Source organism: Rhincodon typus, chromosome 47 (assembly GCF_021869965.1).
Source record: "Rhincodon typus isolate 14 chromosome 47, sRhiTyp1.1, whole genome shotgun sequence".
Lineage (NCBI taxonomy): Eukaryota > Metazoa > Chordata > Chondrichthyes > Orectolobiformes > Rhincodontidae > Rhincodon > Rhincodon typus.
In genome coordinates, this window is record NC_063378.1 from 8,971,440 (window position 1) to 8,976,681 (window position 5,242).

The 5,242-nt window shown below is 50.9% G+C and overlaps 1 protein-coding gene across 1 annotated transcript in view; it reads left to right on the top strand.

The window, feature by feature from the left end:
- The window catches only part of LOC109926400 (sialoadhesin-like), a 35,071-nt gene that overhangs the window by 20,415 nt on the left and 9,414 nt on the right, over positions 1-5,242 (top strand). The gene's annotated exons all lie outside the window — the stretch shown is intronic.

Sequence of the window (5,242 nt, forward strand, 5' to 3'; positions counted from 1 at the left end):
TGGAAGGTGCTGCCTGAGGGGCCTTGGTGAGTTTCTGCAGCGCATCTGGTAGATGGTACACACTGCTGTTACTGAATATAAAGCCTGTCCCACCATCGACAAGGCACAAGTCAGGAGTGTGATGGAATACTCCCCACTTGCCCTGGATGGGGGCAGCTCCAACAACACTCGAGAAGCTCGACACCATCCAGGACAAAGCAGCCCCCCCTCAATTGGCACCACACATCCACAAACATTCACTCCTTCCTCTCCCTCTCTCTCTCTCTCTCTCTCTGTTTCTCTCAGACTCACTTTCTGGAATTCTCTGTTTCACTATCTTCCTCTCTCCACACTTTGCTCTCTCAGTTTCTGTCTATCCTTCTCCCCAACCCTCTCTCTCAAGTTATGATCTCACTACCTCTTTCTGTCTCTCTCAGACAACCCTCTCTCGGGCTCATTCTCTGTTTCTCTACAGAAAGATGTTGTGAAACTTGAAAGGGTTCAGTCAAGATTTATAAGGATGTTGCTGGGGTTGGAGGGTTTGAGCTACAGGGAGAGACTGAATAGGCTGGGGCTATTTTCCCTGGAGCGTCGGAGGCTGAGGGGTGACCTTACAGAGGTTTATAAAATCATGAGGGGCATGGATAGGGTGAATAGACAAGGTCTTTTACCCAGGGTGGTGGAGTCCAAAACTAGGGGGCATAGGTTTAAGGTGAGAGGGGAAAGATTTAAAAGGGACCTGAGGGGCAACTTTTTCACACAGAGGGTGGTGCGTGTATGGAATGAGCTGCCAGAGGAAGTGGTGGAGGCTGGTACAATTACAACATTTAAAAGGCATCTGGATGGGGACATGGATAGGAAGGGTTTAGAGGGATATGGGCCAAAGGCTGGCAAATGGGACTAGATTAATTTCGGATATCTGGTCAGCATGGACGAGTTGGAGTGAATGGTCTGTTGTACATTGCTCCACACATTGCTATCTCTCAGTTTCTGTCTCTTTCTCTCTCTCTCCTCCATTGTCTGTTGCAACAGTGGAAGGCAGGACCTTTGAGCACTTTTGACAGGAAAAGCATTACTTCATCATACACAGTCCCCGAGACAGGACACAGGCAGGAACACAATGAGGAAGCTATAACTTCCTGCTCTGTTCGTTTGAGACATTGCAACGGAAAACCAGCCTGCTCCGTGTGAGTGAGTGCAGGACTGGGCGAGGTTGGGATCTAGCAAGGAACTTCGATCGTTTGAAGATTGTCAGACCTCACAGATGCAGCAGCGACTGTGCAGCATTCAGCCTAAAGCTTCCCTCTCCTGTTGGATATAGCAGTTGGACGGTGCAGTGCAACTTAGTCATTACAAGTCGATGGTAAAACCAGCGATGGTTCAGCATTCCCAAATCCAGGGGAGGGTCATCCCAGACTGCGCGCACTTCCGAATCCCCACCCATCATCGTCATCACGGAGGCAAGTGGAATCTGAACACAGGTAGGACAAGATGGCATTAGATTGGGCAACCCCATCATCCTTCTCTCTCAAAGCCAGACATAATCATCAGGCACCGAGACCCCTCTCTACTCAATATCAGCTCAGACCCTCGATCACCAACTTCAGGTGCTGTGAGCAACACCTCCATTCCGCATCTTCACTCCAAATCCCTCATCCCTCCCCATTCTTGGTCACCTCCTCCAGCCCTTACACCCCCTCCCTATCTCTGTCACCTCCTCCAGCCCCTACACCCTCCTCCCTATCTCTGTAACCCCCTCCAGCCTCGACACCCCCTCCCTATCTCTATAACCTCCTCCAGCCCCTACACCCCTCCCTATCTACGTAACCTCCTCCAGCCTCTAAACCCCCACCCTATCTCTGTAACCCCCTCCAGCCCCTACACCCCCTCTGTATCTCTGTAACATCCTCCAGCCTCTAAACCCCCTCCCTATCTCTGTAACCTCCTCCAGCCCCTACATCCCTCCCTATCTCTATAACCTCCTCCAGCCTCCACACCCCCTCCCTATCTCTGTAACCTCCTCCAGCCTCGACACCCCCTCCCTATCTCTGTAACCTCCTCCAGCCCCTCACCCCCTCCCTATCTCTATAACCTCCTCCAGCCCCTACACCCCTCCCTATCTATATAACCTCCTCCAGCCTCTACATCCCCTCCCTATCTCTATAACCTCCTCCAGCCCTTACAACCCTCCCAATCTCTGTAGCATCCTCCAGCCTCTACACCCCCTCCCTATCTCTATAACCTCCTCCAGCCCTTACAACCCTCCCAATCTCTGTAGCATCCTCCAGCCTCTAAACCCTCTCCCTATCTCTGTCACCCCCCTCCAGCCCCTATACCCTCTCCCTATCTCTATAACCTCCTCCAGCCCTTACACCCCTCCCTATCTCTGTAACCTCCTCCAGCCCCTACACCCCCTCCCTATCTCTATAGCCTCCTCCAGCCCCTACACCCCCTCCTATTGCTGTCATCTCATCGAATCCTGGCCTCACGAGTATTCTTCGATCCCCATCCCTCTGCCATTGGAGGCCATGCCGTCAGCTGGGAATCTGAACTCTGGAAATCCCTCCCAACCCTCTCCCTGGCTCCCTGACTCCTCCTGTAGGACGTCTTTAAAACTGTGTGAAGGTATGGTCGCATCTCTATAGTAGGTACTAATGTCCATTTGTTTGGTAAAAGCTCTGTGAGGCACTTTGGGATGTTCTGTAGGTGCTATATGAATGTTGTTGTCGTAGGTATTGTCGATGCTCTCGTGCACCCACTCCATTCCTCCTTACCCCTCTGTCTCTAACCTCTTCCTTCACTCTCTCCTTCCTGTCGGTCTCTCATTTCTTCCCCACTCCCTGTATCTATTCTCTTTCTCCCTTTCACAATCTCTCTCTCTCACTCTCCTCCACTCTATCTCTCTCTCTCTCTCTCTCTGAATCTCACCCCCTTCCCCTAACTCATCTCTGTTTCCCTCTTGCCCTGTCAGTCTCTTCTCCCATCTCTCTCTCTCTCTCTCTTTCTCTCCCTCTCTCAGTGAAGAAGTTTACCTCAGAGTACAAAAGGATCTCGATCAGATGGGCCAATGGCCGAGGAGTGGCAGATGGAGTTTAATTTAGATAAATGTGAGGTGCTGCATTTTGGAAAGGCAAATCAGGGCAGGACTTATACACTTAATGGTAAGGTCCTGGGGAGAGTTGCTGAACAAAAAGACCTTGGGGAGCAGGTTCATAGTTCCTTGAAAGTGGAGTTGCAGGTAGACAGGGCGGTGAAGAAGGTGTTTGGTACGCTCGCCTTTATTGGTCAGTGCATTGAGTATAGGAGTTGGGAGGGTCATGTTGCGGATGTACAGGACATTGGTTAGGGCCACTTTTGGAATACTGTGTTCAATTCTAGTCTCTCTGCTACAGGAAGGATATTGTAAAACCTGAAAGAGTTCAGAAAAGATTTACAAGGGATGTTGCCAGGGTTGGAGGGTTTGAGCTACAGGGAGAGACTGAATAGGCTGGGACTATTTTCCCTGGAGCGTCAGAGGCTGAGGGGTGACCTTATAGAGGTCTATAAAATCATGAGGGGCATAACTAGAAAGGTCTTTTCCCCAGGGTAGGTGAATCCAAAACTAGAGGGGCATAGGTTTAAGGTGAGAGGGGAAAGATTTAAAAGGTACCTGAGGGGGATCTTTTTCACGCAGAGGGTGGTGCGTGTATGGAATGAGCTGCCAGAGGAAGTGGTGGAGGCTGGTACAATTACAACATTTAAAAGGATTCTGGATGGGTACATGGATAGGAAGGATTTAGAGGGACATGGGCCAAATGCTGACAAATGGGACTGGATTAATTTAGAATATCTGACTGCAGGCAATTTGGACCCTCTCACCTTAAACCTATGCCCCTCTAGCTTTGGACTCCCCTACCCTGGGAGAAAAGACTTTGTCTATTCACCCTATCCATGCCCCTCATGATTTTATAAACCTCTATGTGGTCACCCCTCAGCCTCCGACGCTCCAGGGAAAATAGCCCCAGCCTATACTCCCGTTCCCCGTTCCCCATCTCGTTCCGTCCATCTCTGCTTCCATCTCTCTCTCTCTATCTTGCCCTCCGTTGTCTATCTCTCTTTTCCTCTATCTCTCCCTCCTGTGCTTTCCCTCACCTTCCCTACTCACCCTGTCCCTCTCTCCCTCTCTCCGCGCTGTGCCTTCCTGCCTGTCTCTCTCTCTCTCCACCTGGTCTCGCAGATGTGCTGTGAACAGTTTGGAAAATGCGAATGTTGACTTGGTGTAGGGTTTCTGCCCCGACGCTCGTGTCAGGGCTGGGATCCTCAGCTCCAGCGAGCGCCTGTGTTCTGTGGTTGAGACTGATGTGAGGAACGATGGAGGACAGAGATGAAGAGAGGTTTGTCCAACCAAAGAACCTGTGGAATTCCTTACCACTGGAAGTAGTTGATGCCAAAGCATTGAATGTGTTCGAGAGGTGACTAGATATAGCACTTGGGGGGTGAATGGGATCAAAGGTTGTGGGGAGTAAGCAGGATTGGGCTCTTGAGTTGGACGATCAGGCGTAAACAGTGAAGAATTGCAGGGCAGGCTAGAAAGGCCGAATGGCCTCCCCTTGCTCCTATCTTCTGTGTTTCTATGTTTGTGTGAGATCTGCAGTACTTTTGGTGACAGAACAGAGCAGCTGCAAGCACTACTTCCCATTTACGCGTTTCACACTGCTAAAACCTCTCAAACATCTGCACTGCCTGATCTGCTGATATACCGGGACCAACGCTAGGATGACTCATTCCGAATCCCCAAGACTCATGACCTGGGGTGACGTGGGTTCGAATCCCCACCCCCAACCCCCACCCCAAGCAGCTAACGGGATACACAACTGGAGGAACCCGTCTGGAATTGGAATGTCGTTCTTGGGGTGGTGAATGTGAAATATCATCGATTCTCATCAAAACCCATCGGGTCAGAGGTCGGGGGAGGTCAAAAATGTCTTTCAGGGAAGGAAATCTGCTGTCTGTACCCTGTCTGGGCCTACACGTAACTCCTGACCCACAGCCACATCATTCAATGCCCTCATGGCCAATTGAGAGGGTCGGAGCAAGATGCATTTGGACAGAGGCAGCAAATGTTGCATTCGTGAGTGATGCTGTTACAGGAAAATTAAATCTGTCAAACCTCAAGATTTACTCCATCACACTGAGGGAGCGCCGCACTGTCGGAGGGTCAGTACTGAGGGAGCGCCGCACTGTCGGAGGGTCAGTGCTGAGGGAGCGCCGCACTGTCGGAGGG